The 20,270-nt window shown below is 37.6% G+C and overlaps 1 protein-coding gene across 1 annotated transcript in view; it reads left to right on the forward strand.

The window, feature by feature from the left end:
- The window catches only part of SFXN1 (sideroflexin 1), an 800,283-nt gene that overhangs the window by 145,352 nt on the left and 634,661 nt on the right, over positions 1-20,270 (forward strand). The window lies entirely within an intron of this gene.

A 20,270-nucleotide genomic window follows, 5' to 3' on the forward strand; every position in this document is an offset into this window, starting at 1 on the left:
TCTATAGCACTGACGCACTATGTCATCCAATAGCTATCCTATCACCTATAGCTAAAATCCTGGAGAGATGCATACATACCCAAATTACGGACTATTTGCATATCCACAAACTCCTGTTAGTCACTCAACACGGCTTTCGTCCCTTTTACAGTACCACCACACTCTAATTTTCTTCACCAACATAGTTAACAGCCACAGAAATAATGGCAAATTTGTATCGGCTACCTTTCTAGACCTGTCAAAGGCCTTTGACATGATTAAACATAATATACTTATTCAAACACTTTCTGACCCAAGTCTTAGCTTTGGAACCAGTTTATGGAGGATTAACTTTCTAACTGGCTACCAACAAGCATTACAGTGGCAGCAAGAACTCTCTCCTCTTCTTCCAGTCACTCTTGGAGTACCACAAGGCTCCATTCTAGGCCCATTACTCTTCTCTCTCTCTATACTAACAAACTTCACACTTGTACTTCTCATGCATCTGTCATTCAGTATGTAGATGATTCTACTCTAATTTGTGCTGCTTCTTCATTGCATGAAGTACAAACACTTAACTCAACTATCCTTCCTCTCACTTGAAACATGTCTATCCAATATCCAACTAATTCTGAATCCTAACAAAAATATACATCTTCTCTTCAAACCTTCTAGATCCACCTCCTTAGATCCCACCTTTTTTTATCATGTCCAGCAATAAAACTATTATCTCTTCTATAGCACACACTAAACTTCTTGGAGTCAAGATTGACAATAATTTGAGATTTTGATATCTGCATTGCCCACCCTATTAAGAAAGTACATAAAAAACTGGGTACCCTCTATCAAAATAGGCAGTGTCTTACAAAACACTCAAAAACAACCATATCACACACCCATCTCATCTCTATACTTCTCTATGCCTCCCCTGTTCTTACTTCTTTTGGCTTTTCTCGGTTAGGGGTTGCCACAGTGGAACTCCGGTCTGCTAATAATTGGCAGTAGATTTTTACGGTGCAGAGTTGCCAGCCTGACTCCCAACCTTCAAAGAATTCACACACGCACCTACCTGCATGCCTTTTAAGCGTCACTTGACTGCAGAGAGGACATGCAAACTCCATATAGAAGGCACTCCAGCCGAGAATCGAACAAGAGAACCTCTTGCTGTGAGGTGACAACGCTAACTGTTGCACCACCGTGGCATGTAAAAAAACTGATTTAGCTAAACTAGAATCCAGTTGCAACAAAATAGCTAGGTTTGCCTCAGACTCCCCATATAAATCACACCACTGCACAGCTTTAAAGCAGCTCAACTGACTAAACTTTCCACAGCCATTACATTACAATCAACTTAACGCTACCTCATAAAATTCTGTATCTACCAGAAAAATAAAAACCCTTCATTGCAAAATCTACTTCAGCCCCACTCTAGTAACAGGTGCTTCTGCTCTAGCAATAAGTTCCTTCTTAAAGTAACTAAAGCCAACAACACAGCAGGGGAATCGCTCTTCTCTAATTACACATCCAAATTATGGAACTCTCTTCCAGCTCATATATCCTCCATCTCTTCCTTAACCCAGTTTAAAAGGTCATTAAAAACTCACTTCAGTACTACATGGTTATGTTCCTGTACTAGTCCAGGCCAGTCCCATTCTTCCTGGTCTTATAGCTCATAAGTTCTTAACTATTTAAAAAAAACTAGATGTTTTAATTCTTCCATATAATATTGTTCATATGTTTTTCTAATTCATCTGTATGTACATATATTGTATACTTGTATCTTTTTAATTATGATGTATTTTTTTCTATAATTGACATGATCATTTTGTTTGTCTAACACTATTGATCTTGTTAATTATCTGTGGAGCTTTTCTCCTCTGGCCTCCACTGAAAAAGGACATATGTCTAGTGGACTTTCCCAGTTAACAAATGTAAAATAAAATAAAGTTGTGCACTTATGGCATGCGTGCATTCATTATATAAGCTTTAAAGAAAATACTTTTTTTGATTAATTTCCTCCACAAAATGCATCTATATGCAGTTGTAGATGCAATATAATACTATGTGTAACTTTATTTAGGATGGTTTTAAACCTTATTTTGTTGTATTACCATAAACTTCATTTGTAGAAGCCTATTAAGTCTGTATGAGTTTGTTTCTATAGTATCAGCGCATACGTAACAGTAAGTGGGAAACTGTAATAAATACAATTTTTACTAAGTGTTCTGATTTTGATGGCTTTTAGAGCAAAGCCCAAATAAATAAAATACTTCAGTGTAGTATTTGACTGTTGTATTTCAGTTTACAACTAGTAACCTACTATTTGTTTGACTTGTAGTGCTTGTATTATGTTTTATAATGTGTTACACTTGTCCTTTGCTTTTTTGACTTTGTTTGCTTTTTAATGTTTTATTGACATTTCTATACTGATTTACATCCTCTGACTAAGGTCATTAATTAAATCTGCCTTTCAGGAGTGGTCAACGAGTAATAACATTAAGGAGCATAATAACAACCCTGAAGATGTTCTAAAAAACATTCTGTGTAGGATCATTGTGTCTGAATCCCGTTTCACCTTGATGTAATTTTTTTGGAAATGAGCATATTTATGAACTGCATGCTGTCAAAAACATCAAAATCAGAACCCTTTAGTAAAAGAACTGCATTTTATTACAGCTACCCAATTAGTGTTACTTATACATAAATACTGTGTAAAAATGCAAACTCTTACAGATGTAACACACTTATATAAATTAAGTTTATGTTAGTGCAAGAAAATGAGGTTTAAAACCATCCTAAATGATTAATCATATGATGGTATTCATAATCATTTGCACAAATGCGATAGGGGTATCCCTTATGTTTACGAGATTCATAGATGCCATTTACAGTAATGCAAAATGCCTTCAGTATAAGAAGATGCAAATGAGAAATTTTGTAAAGTGGTGTATGCTAATGAGGTGTTCTTGTAATTCATAATCTAATATCTGTGTGGTATGCAAATCCCTTGTCAAAAGTGGTGCTTTGCCTTTGATATCAGATGTTACAGTCCACAAACTTGCCCCCAGCCATCTCTTCAGTAGTTTATCTAAGTGTGCACAAGAACTTCTATGAGACACAAAAAAATTATTTCCCTTAGCAACCCCTTTCAGTAATTTGGTATGTGTGACACCCGTGCACTGGCCCAGCAATCAAGGAGCCCCAATCCTCATCACTAACACCAATGAGGGGCAGCGTCCATATAGGGAAAGGATAATAAATACACACACAGTAAAGTACAATTTCCCTTAAGAGCACACAAAGATCACAGTCAATCTGGGGCTGGTTTCTCCCTTTCTCTCCAGGTCCTGAATAGGGCTCCCCACTGGCACAGCTATACAGTCCAGATATCAGCCTATTGGGCAAGCTAAAACCTCCAAGCACCCTCCCTGTCCAACCAGTGCTTCATATCCCTTCCCAAGTAGCTGACACATACACACTTTGAGATAAGAGTTATATACAACACACAGGCACTCCTGGGGATGGCTGGCACAGGTGCCCCTTTTACCCAGACTATACGGTAGCACCACTTGCCACTACCCACTAATATTTATCAGCTACTCAAAGGCCCTTATGAAAGGGTGTCCAGTTATACTGTGCAATATTATTATCCAAATGGTAAGTGCAACTGAAGAGTCATTGCTTATTTGGAGTGGCTTGGCCAATATCACTATATACATGCAATGTACTCTAGATCTTAAATAAACTCTACATAAAACAGCCACTGTTGAAAGGTTTAAAATATTTAATAATAAAAACACAAGACAATACTTCTTACATTTAATATAATACAGTAGAAAAGGTGTGACATCACAGAAAAACAAACTGGTCTAATCTTCCTGTTTCCTAGCTATATCTGAGAAAACTGTTCTAAAATAAACTTACATATAGAGCAAGACAGTGCTGGTGATGTTGGATGTTCTCAAGACAAATGTTAAAATGCCCTCATTCTTTCTGTCCTTAAATTGATAACACAGTACCACTGATTCATTTCAGATTACATCATTTCTTTTTGGTTCCCAGACCAACAGAAGCTCAGAGGTTAATAGCCTGTTTGATCTTGCAGCTGGTCAGGAAGCCAGAGCAATAAAAGAAATTATACATGCAAATTCTAGCAATTAACTATGGTCTCAAAAATAGCCAGAATGCCTCCCTCTAGACATCTCGGCTCTTAGTTTTACATTTTCACAGTGCCTGACTTTCTTACAGCAGAGTGCACTGTTGCTACATTTTTTGCAGTTCAACATTTACCACAGTTTTCTTATATTTAAGAGGACAAGCATGTGGCTTACATTAATATTTACAAATGACAGAATTATCTACAAAATTCCATCTAGCTAGGTTGGCAGTCTTTACCTATCTTCACAGTATGCACAAGCACTAAAATGACAGAAAATAAATTATTTTGGCCAGTATCACTTCCAACAGTCTAACTTTGTATGTACAAGCACTTCATTGACACCAAAATAAAACATTTCCCCAAGCGACCCATTCAGTAGTTTCACCAAGTATGCACAAGCACCAAAATAAAGGATTTCCCTTGGTGATCCCATATACACAAGCACCAAAATTAAACATTTCCCCAAGCAGTCTCTTCAGGATTATGTCCGTGTCTGTACACGCACTTCACTGACACCAAAATGAAACATTTCCCCAGTGATCCCTTCAGTAGTATGACTAAATGTGCACAAGCACTAAAATTAAACATTTCCGTTAGCAATCCCTTGAGTACCAGTATCCACAAGCACTAAAATGCAATTGTTAAACTCAATAACTGTACCTCCTTTTGAAATGTATGTCAGTACACATTCCTTTTTCCCTTCCCCTTGCAAGTCCATATTTTCACAGTATATTTCTGCTTACTGGCACAAGTTCAGGGCCATTTACACATTTAGTATGAATACGAAGTCCTTTTAGGTTCATCTCTTTGAATTCTATTGATATGCAAACATGTAATGTCCCTTAACTGCTTGTTAGCTGTCCCCCTATCACTTAGCCTTAAGTATGTTAGGCCTTTGCGACAGGGAGGAGTGTTTACCAAAATGCCCCCCACATTTTCGTAGTCATGCTGAAAGATGTGATGTGCATAAGCACGTAGCACTGCTATTCACAGACTACCTCTACAGAAATGTGAAGGGCTGGACTATGAACACTGTCCACAGTATTTTCTTGCCCAAGGCTGTGACTTAAGCTAAAATAAAACCTGTGATATAACACCTTGTATGGTGCCTCCACCAACATACTGTATTTTTTCTTATTATTGCCTGTTTTGCAACACCAAGTTTAAAGTTAAACTCTATGTAAAATACTAAATTTCTCTATGTGACATCACCAGAAAATTCCCTGACCTTTACCCTCAGAGATGTCAGTGTAGGGAGTGCATGAGAGTGTGTCCATTCATTAAGTGTTTGGGCGCACCTTCCTCTGTTCTTCAACTGATATCAGCAAGAGGATTCAGTAAAATTGTGTGGCTGTATTCTTAAAAGTTTACAAAGCTTTTTCTTTAAGAAACTGCCAGCATAAATTTGGTTGGATGGGGTGTAAAATACATTGCAGTATTTCAGTTACTAAGTGCCATGATGTATATTAAAACTGCGACCAGACACTTTAAATTGAGTAGTTCCTTTAGGTCACAGTTAGTGTAAATGAATCACCAGTAACTTCCAAAATTATTTGTAGACCACAGAAAAACAGCCAGCGATCCAAACCTCAGCCAAAGAAGTCACTATTCTTTGCCAAGAAATACACAGTTCTATGTCAAAAGATGAAAAATTATTTATTGTAGGCAAGCGCTTTCGTGGTGCTGCTCACACCACTTCATCAGACCTTTTACAACCATGCATCACAGTACTCTATACTTGAATGAGCCCATTAACTTAATTGATTCAATTAAATAAATTAACTTGTTAATAACCCATGAAGACCTTCTATCAAAGGTATGCATAGGGTGCACAAGCTCAAACTACTATACGTTTTTATAATAGTTTGGTTAGGTGCAGAAAGAGAGAGAAATGTTTGTATGTATTTGTTTTTTATCTTTGTATGAATGCACTGGTCTAAAAGTATGCATACATAGGTTTTATACATGGTTTTTATAGTGTCTTTAATCATGCACATTTATTATATATGCATTTATAGCAGTTTGAGCTTGTGCACCCTATGCATAGCTTTGATAGAAGGTCTTCATGGGTTATTGACAAGTTAATTTATTTAATTGACTCAATTGAATCAATTAAGTTAATGGGCTGATTCATATTTTTGTGCAAAGTATAGAGTACTGTGATGCATGGTTATAAAAGGTCTGATGAAGTGGTGTGAGCAGTACCACGAAAGCGCTTGCCTACAATAAAGAATTTTTCATCTTTTGACATAGAACTCTGTATTTCTTGGCAAATAATAGTGACTTCTTTGGCTGAGGTTTGGACCGCTACTTTAAATTGAGTGTTAACCCCAACCAAGATTCAGAATGTTAGTCATGTATATGTGATTGCATAATGCGATAAAATAAACAGAAGAAAAAAATGGTACTTGTGTATTATCGCAACCACATTTCGAAAAGGAGAAATGGCTTTTTCCAAGACGTACAGCTGTTTCTCCTGTTTGAAATTTGATTGCGAGAATATGTACTATTCTAAACTCCTAAATTTTACAAGGAAATCACATATTTTATTAGGAGAACAGACCAAAAAAGGTATGAGGCAAAAATCTGGACATTCTGCGAAAAGCTGGAGAGTTGAGGGGTACCACGTGTGTCATAGATATAATGTGGTAGCGCTTAACATTCTTGCAATAAACTGTGCATCGGCACTGATTTTGAAATAGTTTTTGGGCTTTGAATAATTCCAGACATCTCTGTACATGTGGGACTACTTGTCTACATTAAAAGCAATGTCTGTATGTTTATGCTGAACAGATATGTTTATGTTGAACAGAGGTTCAAAGAAAGACTTCTATAATATAAAGGTACAAGAGTATGACAGCGCTGTAATCATACTCCACCCGCAAATACAAAATTTGACCGTTAACTCCTGCCTCATACACAATGTGACATAACCTATAATTAGTAGTTCAGACACCCCTTTTAAGAGTAACAGAAATCTTTTCAGCAAAACATAAGGAATTATCGCAGGTTGGAAATGTGGTTGCAATAATACGCAAGTACCGAAAAAATATATACATTGTTGTTCTAGCATGTACTATGTAAGCCCTTTGAAAATGAGCACAATGCTTTTGTGCATTGCCTAGGGTAGTGGTTTAAGTTTGTCTTGTTACCATAACCAAGACGTAGAATATCACTAGTGTTTATATGCTTATTTTCATAATTCACTAAAATAAGTAGATTAAAAAAACAAAGATAACACTGCTATAGTGATATTCTAATGTGAACAAAAACATAATGTAAAGAATTATGATGTGGTCTTCAATCCTACACTCATTGTTATGTATTTAAGACATAAATGTCAAGGAATTTACCTTGAGAGCAAAGCTTGAGAAGTGATTCTTTGCATCCATATCAAGAACACAATTAAAGGTTACGTTTTGAGACCCAGTCACAATTTAGCTTTATCTGCTCCATGTACTGTTGATTACAGAAAAAACGCAGTGTGTTTCAGTGTTTTTGAAGTCTGGTAAAAACCCTTGTCAAGCACCGTGAAACAGACTTTAGCAGGACGCCTGCTGGCTTATTTGTTTTATTATATGATGGTGGGGCAAAGGATCAAAACTTGACATAGTTTTTAATATTGCTCTAATTCAGTTAAAATGTTAATAGAATGGCAGGTTTTGCATCAGTATGTGTTACAGTAAGAATTGTGAACCTCTATTTCTGGCATTTTTGACTTAACTGTAATTCTCTGTAATTGACAAGAAAATCAAGCAGGTTTATGAAGGGCTGAAGAGAAGAACTCTGGGACAGTTAAGAGGTATACACAAGAGGCAGAAATTGAGCTGTGTTTACTTCTATAGTTTCTCAGCTGGCACTGTCAGTACTTGGTGCCAAGTGCGACACCCAGTATTAACAACACTTATCTAGCTTGTATTTTTCCAGATAATTGAGTGTAATCATGGTGCTCCATGCACTACGGTATAGTTTTGCTTTGTTTTTATAGTATTATACTTTAAGGATTTGAGTGCATTTTGTCTTCTGGAAGTTCTAAACAGAATTATTATGCTTCAGACATATACTGCAAATTGGCTTGGAGTCACATATTTCTTTTGCTTTTCTTTATACATTCTGTGAAGGGATGAATATTTTTTGACTGTCCCCCTCTTGTGGTTAAATATGGTTTGTTTGTTTCTTGATTGATTTTTTTTTTTTTTTTAACTTTGACGACTCTTGTTTAGTGGCTATGTATTTAACGATTTGCATTTTTGCAAGTCTTTTTGACTTTGTTGATTTAGATTTTTTGTGTTTTATAAGAGAATAATATAGTTTGTTTAAGAAGATTAATTATTTGTGTAGTCTGGCAGTTAGCACGTAAGAGCAGAACTCCTACTTGTTTGTTTATTTTTATTGTGTATTTATTACATTTGTTCACCGTGAAAGTCCACTGGGCCTAAAAGAGCCTATTTTCAGTGGAGGCCCAGGGAGAAAAGCTCAGAGAAGAACATAGATAGAGAAAATATTAAACATTAATTGGTACAAAACTAGATACAGTGTTATACATAGTGATTACAGTAATATATGCAGAAAATATACATAAAGCAGGAATGTAGTTGGTTGCCAGATGAATTCAATCAGAGAGGTATAAACAAAGATATATTAATCAGCATTATTGTACCAGTATCAACAAGTGATGAAAACTAATAATTATAGATAAAATATCATCAGTCAGCAGTAGCAGAAAAGCATAGGAGTTTAGTTATCAGGTTATAGAGTAGGTACATAGTCAGGAAGAGTTGAGATGTTAATGAGCTGCTGCTTGTGCCAGGGGTGCAGGGCTTGAATGTTCCACATTCACTTAACCTACTGTGTTATCCTGAGCACGTCACTTAACAAGAGAGTGCTTTGCACCAAGTTGGGAATTTGGGCCAGGCTTCTTAATGGTCTCCAGAACTTCATGCGTAGTAATGGACTATGAATTAAGAATGTTGAATGGGAAATGTCCCTTGTAAACTGACCTAGAATTTATGAAGAATTTTATTTTTTACTATTTGCAAGCTGCATCATTTAATAACATACAGTTAAGTAATCTGTTGGCATGGTGACATTGTAAAGGTGCTTACTTGCCCTATGTAGGGCATGTAGTAGTATCAGTACCCATTCATATCACTGGAATAACAGTTCAAGAAACAACTTCTGTTACCTCGCCCATATTTTTTCTTGTCTGTTATTGGTATAGCACTCCCTGGGCCTTTGTACCTGGTTGTGTGTGTCTGATCACGGGTGTATTGTACATATCACTGTTTTTATTTATAAAACCATTTTCATCACTACTGTTGATGTTCTGTTCTAGATCGCTGGTTTGATAGTATAAACACCTGCCCCTCAGCATTAGTATAATAGTAGAGTCTTTGGTTAATAACTATCCACCGTTTTATGGTTTCCTCTTTGGGATGTAATAGAGTAAGTTCCCATCCCCTCCATTTTTATATCTCTGATTGGTGATGTAGTACAATAACTACCCTCCTAACCTACTCCTGTCATCATGTTACCCATCCACTTCCACCTTAAGTTGTTTAATCAGCATCTGTTATGAAATAAAGTTATCCCATCTCCCTAGTTGGTGATGGGCCCACATGTTCTATTAACATAGTGCTGGAGGCTAGCCTTACAGAGGGGACCCATGTCTGTTTCGGGGGAGAGACCAAATTCTCCAAAGATGTACACTTTTAAGGAATTAAATATTTAATCTTGACTTTAGTTTAGTACCAGACTAATTACAGAATGATCATAGACAATGAAACACTATTGCAGTTTAGTGATGAATTAAATAATTTGTTAAGTCAATGCTTAGTTATTTAATGTGAGCAGGACCGGTCTTTGGTCATCTGGTGCCCTAGGCAAAGGGGCTCCACAGCAGCACCCCCCACCTGGTGCCTCCATCCCACTCTCCCTACACCATCCAGATTACTGGAAAAGTGCTCCTGCTACAATGGCAACCTAGGTGGCCGCTTAGTTGGCCTATGCCTAAGGCCCGGCTATGCATGTGAGTGTATATATATGTTGGAGGGAGGAAACCGGTCATCTGTCTACTTATGTATAGTGCAGTAAGTGTTTGTTGCTATGGGAAGGCCTAAAGTATGTTTTTGATATTCCAGTAATTATACATTTCTTTCTTAGTTATATTAGAAAACTAAGACGGAATACCCTACTTTGCACTGAAAGTATTCATAATAACATGTCCTATTTTAACTCAACAGACATTGTCAGTATCCTTGTAAACAAGCTGAGTGATGATTCTTCTATCCAAATCATGCAATACCTGAAGAAAAATAACTTAAATAACAAAAGGCAGTAAAAACAGAAGAAGCTTGGATTAGCTATTCAGATGAGCTGATAAAACTGCAAAAAAATTAGAGGCTGAATTGAAGAAAAGGCTGGCTGAGCATGAGGTTTCTCAAAAAGAACTGTTTCAAAAAATAAAGTTAGAAGATGGTGCACAGGGAGGGAGATTTTCTGCTGTACCAGCGAAAGTGGAAGGAACAGACTGTAAAAAGTTTGATATTACATATAAACAATTGGACTGTTTTTGTATTTATTAGTTTAAAGGGCAGAGTGGGTATATGGTGCGGACCTCGCCACAAGAAAATAGCCAAGACCCATGTTTGTAAAGTTGCAAGCATACCAGCAGAAGGAGTTGATCCTGACAAAACTGTAACAAAAACAAAAATTATTAAAAATTTAAGACACCTTAAAGTTTGTGGAAAATGATTGTTCATGGTACCCTAAGGAGAGAGAAAGCAAATTTATCCCAGTAATCGTGGAATGTTGTAAGGCAGGTGTGAGATTCAAGCTGTGCTATCCAGCTGTCCTAAGAAAATTTGGATATAGAACAGGCTGAGAAAGAAAAAAAAAGTATCCAATGAAAAGTGAGCTAGCAAGCAGAAGGGGGGGACTCCCTGTCTCATTCTTCTGACAATAAAGCTCATAGAGACTTTGCCAGTGCAACGGTTTTTAGTGTTCCAAAGAAAGTGCTTGATAGACAAAAAGCACAGGAGTTGACTAGAAGAATCAGGAGTACCTTGGACTTGAAGTAGAGTTTTGGAGTTGGGAGCTGGAGATGTTCAGGAAAAAGAGAAGCAACACTGCAATTAGTGAATAAATGGGAGAGTGAAGCATCAGCCATATTTGTAATATTCTGCAAGAAAAAGTTGTTGAGAGACTGAATTTATGTTGGCTTTGTTCAACTTGTACTTGACTCAAGTACGAACAGTGTTTGGCCTCACAGAGGGGTTCCCAGTGGAAGTGGGTGTACACCAGGGTTCAGCTCTGAGCCCACTGGTGATGGACTGCATTAACAAACAGGTTGGAGGAGACAAATCAACAAAGTTACTGTATGCAGACAATGTGGCATTACAGGCAGACTCTGAGCAAGAACTTCAGCAGAGGATAGGAGTGAGCAAGAACTTCAGCAGAGGATAGGAGAATGGAATGCCAAACTGAAGGCACTTGAGATGAAACTAAGCACAGGCAAGGCAGTGGTAATGACAGCAAACTGGGAAAACCAGAAGAAGCTGAGAATTGAGACAGAAGGGAAGATAGTGGAGCAGGTAAATAGCTTCAAGTTTCTGGGAGGGATGGCTGAGGAGAAGGGAAGTCTGAATGAAGAGGTCAAAGCTAGAATCAGAGGAGCTGCAGCCAACTGGCATAGAGTGTCAGGTGTAGCAGATAAAAAAGCTAGAGATGATAGAAATGAAGTGCCTGAGAAGGGTGGTAGGAGGCACACTGTGGGACAGACGGAGAAATGAGGAAATAAGTGCAGAAGCCAAAGTAGCTCCAATTGCAGAAAAGATCAAACAGAACAAATTACTGTGGTTCAGATACACGTGCAGGAAAGCAGAAGGCAATCTGGTGAAGAAGATTTGGGACAGACAGGAAGAAGGTAAGAGGAAACCGGGACATCCAGCAAAGAGGTGGATGGTTTGTGTGAAAGAAGATATGTGACAGTCAGGCATGAGTATGGCACTGAATCGGCATGAGTATGGCACTGAATCGGGAGAGATGGCAACAGTTAACACGATACCCCGACCCCATGTAGAAAATGGGGAAAAAGGGGTCTGCTGATAATGATTGTTTAAACTTATTGGTAGACTGTAAAGCACATGCCTCACTTTGTCATTAATGTTACGATGGACACTAAAGGTAAAATAAGTAACTGTAAGGAAAACAATGTCTGTTCTTTGTATCTGTATAAAACATTTCATGATATAAACTGCATGTGATATTGTAAAGCAGTTTTGTGTAGTATGCAGTCGGGGTATTTTAAGTGTGTGCGGGGTGTTCTTTCTTGCGACTGTTGTATATGTTAAAGATATTAAACAAGCACTTTTTTCTTAATTGTAAGAAATATAAGCTCTACACTATAACAAGATTAGAAAAGCTGGACATAAGCAAGTTTGTGTTAATGCAATGCTTTGATCTTGGCCTGCTGTGGTGTGTTGTAAAAGTGTATTGATTATGTTATATCTAGAGTTAAGATGGTAATTTCCTTTGCTTTTTCAGGGGTGGATGTCTTGGTTGATGTGTTTGGCTTAAGCTATAAACAGTTTTTCAAGCCTCTGCTTACAAAACAAAAGTCAGAATGATGAAATGTATGAAAAATATCAAGTGCCTTGCATCTGCAAAGGTATTAACTTGTCTTTTTTACATTTGCTAATGCTGTCAGTGGAAAACCAGAAGTCTGCAGCTGAAGGCAGTTGACCAGGAAAATTCTGTACATTGTTTTCTGATTGAAATATACAAAGATTACTTTTATTCATCTGCAAAATTGTTAGCTGTTTTTTCTCTTTCCTGACTACTTTTACACGGAGACGAGCCATCTGCAGTTGGAAGCAGTACAAAACAATTCACCCAATAGTGACAACTAAAAACCAGCAAAAAACCCCCCAAAAACATTAGTCCATGTCAAGTGAGTCAAAAGCCAGGAAACAACTCTTTAGCGTATCACAGATTTATTCTTCGTTTTCATCAAATGAAATTGACTTCTTCAGATTCCGAGTGGGATTGAAATACTGTCATTTGTGAGATGTGCAATTGTTGGCCAAGTAGTTGATTTTCCTGTCTCGCAGGTTCGATGAGTGGACTTTCAATGATTTGCTTTCAGTGTTTTGCCATTCGATGTTTAGTCCATTTGACGATTAACCATAGACCTGTAGACTGTTACCATGCAGTAAACACAGCATATCATGACGTGGCCAAGGCTTTGACACTGTTCACACGATGGCAACTTACAAAACCTAAATACTGTAAAAAATCAACCCATGTTTTGTACGATGGATGTTAAACTATCTGAAAGATGGAATCCACACAGTGTAAGTTGCAGGTGCCTCTTAGAAAAGTATGAATGTGACCAGTGGTATCTCTAGAGGCTTGATGCTGGGATCTCTCCTTTTTGGCATTTACTTGTCAAATATCCCATCAAAGAGCGAAGCGCTCTAGCAAACAAAGGACTGTAAACTGGGTGTTAAGTCACCCTCTGACACGCAAACCCTCTAGAATGGCCTGTCCTATTAAACTACCGATGTACTAAGAATGTGCTTAAACTCCATGCTAAATTGTATAGTTAAATTCGATTTTTGGTAGACTTTTCCTTCTCTCATCATATGGCATAGACAAATCGACTTAACAAAACTAAAATGTAATCACGGACTTAGGAACTTGTGTTGATAGCTCCCTCTCTCTTAACCATAGTAGAGCAAAAGTTATCAGGAAATTCTTTTGTTTAGCACAGCTAATTAACAAAAAAATAAAGTCAAGGTCTAAAGAGGTAATCACTCCCTTATACTTGACATTAGATCAGCTGTTGAGTACAAGGTCCTCTATGGGATGTATCTCTGTATTAAAAGAATTAGAAAGACCCCAGAAATTCCTAACCAAAAAGTCACAGGCTTAAAGTCCCTGAGTTACAAAGAGAAGTTGAAGCTGTGTCCCTTTATTCAGTGTCTTACAGAATTTTGGGCCAAGATCTCTGGCTTGCTGAATACACCATTAGAGACTCAATTGTTGTAGACCCCCTGTATCCAAGCATGTCCAGTATCTTCACCAGTACTAGAACCAGTGACCTAAGTCTTCACCAACAGATAAAACACTATGAAAGTATAGGTTTATAACTCAGTGTCTCCCAAACCTTTGGAATATACCATCCCTTCATGTTAAGCACTCTGGCTCACTAAACGCAGAGTGGATTACTGAATGGATAGCCATTAATTTACTCTGTGATTGACTAGTATGGCCCTCCTTGAAATAGGATATGCCACATGAGAGAGGGTACTGGCAAAGTGTGAATGGTCATAAAGCTTGATGGCTTGGAGTAACAATGAAATCTGTGAAATATCTAGGGAAGGCTCAGGGATATTTCTGTGCTTTTGTGGGAGTCTTCTGTGAGAGAATGTGGAAAGCCTCACCACTGTATGGAATTTTGTGTCTGTTACAGATAATGTGGACTAAATGATCATTTCGTGAAAAAACAGCATATGTAGTGCTACTATTTCCAAAGAAACTGTGTGCGCTTTCTTCGCATAAATGCAGCATGGGCCATCATTGCCCCAGTGAATGCGACTATGCTCCACAGTGGTCAGTGAATGCGACTTTGCTTCATAGTGGTCATGGCAGGGTGGGTGACTGCTGTACTGCCACTGTTATAGTACAGTCCCTTCTACAGTACATGAGCACCTGGTTCTAGTTTTGCTTCTAGTATTTCCCCAGCTCTTACCTGCACTTACATAGATGTACATGGTATGCAGAAGATCTATTCTACATACATCTGACCATTGCTGTACACAGACTACCTGTTCTAGAATCACATATTCTATTAGCTGAGATTTATTGCTGTAGCTAGCTGGTACGTTGGGTATTGTGGAGTTGTGGTTCTTTAGATAACATGTCTCTGAATTGCAGACATTTTTGTGTTATGCAAAATGTAAACTTCCTTTCACGTTGAATAATCCATTTATGAATCCCAACCATTGTTGACAGTGAACTAGTTCAATGCAACTTGCATTTTCTTATGCCAGATTGGTATCGCTGAGCCACAGGGTACATTTGGTAGTTACTTTTATAGCTCACTGAATAGTTAAAGTTGTAACTTCATGATCTAATGATAATTTCCATTACTTGTCTCCTGCAGTCATTCACCTTTCATACAATTATTTTGTGCTGAGCACGGTTTTATCTTTAACCAAAAAATGTATTTGTGTTTATATTTGAAATATGGTGCCATTTTCATACAGATATGCTGATGAGCACTTCTGGTAATGTGTAATAGTACCCTTTGGTAAGATGTCCTCCATTGGAAATGATATCAATAATACACTTCTAATAGTAGACACACTAGTCACACTAGTCAGGGATTTGGGAACATATGTAGACAATGACTTGGCCTTTTTGCCATAGATTTTGCAGTAGTAAGAAAATCAATTCATGTTGTGCAACTTATAAGCAAGCTTATGGCATACAGACAAAGATGTCATTGTTCTTATGAGGGCCGAGTACAACAGAGTAGCCAGAGTACAGTGCGCCCTTTGGCATGTACCTGACCCAGGCATGCTTAATGACTGGAGTGACCTCATAGCATTGACCTTGTACTCTGTCTTCTGTAGGCTGCTGAGAGGTGACCTATGCCTGGCCTACAGAGCATCCTCTGATCCACATCTGTAAAAGAGATAGCAGTAGAAGCACCCGATCCATGGACCTAAACCTAAAAAGCACTGGACCACCAAGCTGATAAAATACATACAGCATTTATTAAAATAACAAACTAAAATCAGGTAAGTGCTTTTGCATTCAACCCTTCATCAGACAACCTGTAACATACAGAATCTCACTTTTAAATAAGCCATGACCAATCATCATTCAGTATCGAACCCTCCTCAGGGCAATCTTAAGAAGAATAACCCCATTCAAAGCCAGGGCTTTATCTGCTCTTAAATCAGTAATCCATCTGGCCTCATTGTACTCCGTTAAATGTTACATCACCACCCCTCTTAGTTAATTTAACCATTTGTAGCACCATAAAAACAAATGTATGGTCAGCATTCAGTTTACATGTTGGTATAGAGCATTATGACTATTCCTCAACTGTATTGCTGACATATGTTTCAGTATCCTGTCTTTCAGCCTGCAGTTTGTTTTTCCTACATAGAATGAGGAACATTCTTTACATTGAGCCAGATATATGACGTCACAGGTTTGACAGTCAGCGTATTGCGGCAGTGAGGCAGATGTACAGATAAATTATTCCCTCTAATATATTTGCAGGCTTTGCAGTGTCTGCATTGAAAGGTACCTTGACGGCAAGATGGTATTCTCCTAACCTGATATTGTTCATTGCATAGTAAATCTTTGGGATTCTTATTATACTTAAAACTGAACAGGGGGTTGTTTGCTAACCATATTTCCTAACTTTTCATCTGTTAATAGGATTTTCCAATTCTGTTTGATATTGTTACTATATCTCAAATTGGCACGTAGTTGGCTCCCATTGGATTGATGTCTCTGCTCCATTTTATTAATCATGGCCCCTGAATCAGAGAACCATGGTTGGACATTGAGTAGCCTGTCCTGGTTACTTGTGTCCATCACACATTAAATAACCTCCTTTCTATAACCTCTCTTGCTAAAATTATCAATCAGGTTTTCTGATTCACTCCTAAAATGTTCATCATTGGTACATAACCTGGATGTCCTATATATTTGTCCCTTCACAATGTTGTCAAATAAATACCTGGGGTGCATATTGTCAAAGGCTAGAAGGCTGTTTCTCCAGCAGTCTTTTCTATATAAAGCAGTCTCAATACTCCTTAGTTTTAGTTAAATGTACATCCAAGAATTCTATACAGGTATCAGAATATGAACCACGAAATTGTAAAAAATCCATGGTGGATTCTAAATAACCAATGAACATGTATAATTCATCTCTGGTACCCTTCCATAGCAATAACATGTGCTCTACAAAATGGGCATAGTACCCCAGATGCTCCTTCCAGCAATGTGATGTATTAAAAATCACTTCATTTTCCCTATGAGCTAACACCAGGTTTGCATATGAGTTTGCGCATGGCATACCCATAGCACTACCCTTGTTTTGTCTATAGTAACAGTCATCGTACATAAAAATATTATTTTTCAATGTACATTCCAACAGTATACAAACAGTATTTTGAATTTCAAAATCCAATATATCATTCTGATTTAGAAAAGATTTAATGGCTGTTAGCCCATATTCCCCTGTAATAACAGTAAAAAGATTGTTTATATCCAGAGTCACAAATAAATAATCAAAATCAAGATCATTCTAGAAGGACTGTAGAAAGTGTGCTGTGTCCTTCAAAATCCATGGAACAGATGTTTAAAAGTTTTTTTTTTAATTTTGACTCTACCCAAATAGAGGCATTTTCTGTAACTCACCCCATGCCTGAAACAATAGGTCATAGGGGTGGGTTTCTGAGGTCCTTATGTATCTTTGGAAGGGCCTTAAAAATGTGAATTGTAGGATGTTCTACCCATATAAATTTAAAAACATCTTCCTTAATCTCTCCATTTTGTTTATACATGGATAAATCACATTTCACCCTGTTTATCAACATATTTATTTCTATAAGCGAAGTTGCTTATATGTGGTGTCTCTCAACATATCAAGCACTTTATTGTGTTCATCACCACAACTACACCCCCTTTATCGACGGGTTTGATTGTAATGTCACTATTCAGCCTAAGCGACCTCAGGGCATCTCTCTATTTTGTGGTCAATTTTAAACTGTTCTGCTATTTTTAGAACCTAAATATGCTTCTATCATTTTCACATGCTTTCAGAAAAGTTTCAATAACCGGTTTAATGGGTGGGTTAAACACACTTGGCTGTTTTAACTCATTGGCACTATCAATATTATTATTGCTGAACAGTTGTTTTTAATTCCCAAGTCCTTTCAAACAATCTCAAATCTAATATAACATCACTAAAACTCAAACCCGTGCTAGGTATGAAAGTTAAACCCTTGTTCAAAAGTTCTAATTCCACTTCAGACAACTTGCACATGACTGACAATGGTAACTTTATTGTATTTAGTATTTCTAATGTATTGTCTATAATACAAATTTCAGGAGCACTTCCTTTGCACTCCATGTGGGGGAATTTGCCCCCACCCACCTAGTTATATACCTCAAGGTATACAGTCACACAGCCACATTGAAAAGGAAATGTCCAAAAATAGTATGTCATTCTTCTTCTTTCGGCTTTTCCCAGTTAGGGGTCGCCACAGCGGATCACCGTCCGCTCATGATTGGCAGTGGAGTTTTTTTTACAGTGTCGAGTTGCCAGCCTTTCACAGAAGGCACACACGCACGCACACATGCCTAGGGCCACTTTGTGTCCAATCCACCTACAGCATGTCTTTAGGATGTGGGAGGAAACCGGAGCACCTGGAGGAAACCCACGCGACCACAGGGAGGACATGCAGACTCCGCACAGAAGGCACCCCAGCCGAGGATCGAACCAGAGAACCTCTTGCTGTGAGGCGCAAAAATAGTATGTCATTACTGGTGCTGTAATCTAAGCAGCACCTATAATGATTTTCCCTGAGAAGTACCAATCATTGAGTTTCAGCCTTTTCTGTTGTTGCAACATTGACTAATGGTTACTTCACCACTAATAAAACAACAGTTTAAAACTATCCCAGTATTGCACATTTATGCGTGTGGAGGTTTGTTTGTTTGGTAACCCAAAAGCTGCTGTACATTACTGGTAGAAGGACATGGATGGCTGAAATTTATGGCTCCAGTCATATTACTACAATATGCGTTCTTGCAGAAAGTGTACTTTGATGTTTTGATATTCATTAAAACTTGTGTGGTGTTAGAGAATTCATTATTTTGCGTATTCTGTAATAAAAGCAGTCCTATTTACATCTCAGTAGGGAAGCCAAGGTTTCACAAATCTAAACTTGCTTGGCTATCTACACTGGTATCATTTAAAGAGTATTGCTGTAATGTGTTTGTCTGTTTAAATGTATCGATGCCTTCTTTTTCATAAATACATTGACTTACTAATAGATGTGCTTTAAATACTGGAACCAGTATGAGGAATGTTGCTAAACTTGATGCATTTAGCTTTGAATGTATTACATTTAAAATGAAAAGGTGCAAAGGAATGCAGTTTACTTTATAGAAGCACAGCACAATACGAGCTGTAGCCTTCTTTTGGAACACACAATTTCTTTCTTTCTGCTGCATTGCACCAGCAAAGCCTGTAGTAGAAAATGGTGTCTGATGTCATTGAACTGACATTGCATTATGCTTTTATTATTATAGTTCCCTTCACTTTGCATGAAAGATAGGGTACAAGAATTTCTATATTCTAGCAAACTTTGCCCCTCTTCTGCCCCTTTCTTGGAGTTAATTATGCCATGTGACCAACATTGGAATAGGCTGCTATTATTTGGGGGAATTCTAAATAAATATCTAACAGGAAGGTGAGAAATGGCAGTCTATTTTCAGGACAAGGAAGACAAAAATGGGAAGCACATAAAACATTACTAGTTTGGTCATTAAAGGTTTTTTATTTTACATTTGCTTGACTTGAAGTAGTTACACGAGTCATGAAATTAAAATATTTTAAAATAATTGTGATTGTTTACCACATCATTATGAAAGTTGTATTCTAAACATCTATATTAAATCACAATTCACACAGTGACATATGTACACAAACAAAACAAACCTTAGTCATGTTCATTATTTTAATGCAATATGCATGTTTTATTTTTAATGTTTGTCATTCATAGATAGGTATATTCTATGCTAACAACCACAACCACAACCACAAGGGCCTTTTAAAACCTAACCATCTTTCCTAAATGTATCGAACATGTTAGGTGCCCCAGAGGTTTTTTTTTTTAGGTATATGTGTAAACTAGGGCATTAGTGGTCAAACATATACAGGTTGACATACCAGGGGTGAATTTCTGATTTCCCATCCACTAGTCTATGTTAAGCTTGAATAGGTTCAGGGAAGAGAGTTCTACTTCACACGGATCGGGGACGCCTGTTCCAGAGAAGGGGTATTCTCTGAGACACATATCTCTTCCTCCAACATATC

The sequence above is a fragment of the Protopterus annectens genome, chromosome 4.part0 (assembly GCF_019279795.1).
Source record: "Protopterus annectens isolate FY-2018-M chromosome 4.part0, PAN1.0, whole genome shotgun sequence".
Lineage (NCBI taxonomy): Eukaryota > Metazoa > Chordata > Ceratodontiformes > Protopteridae > Protopterus > Protopterus annectens.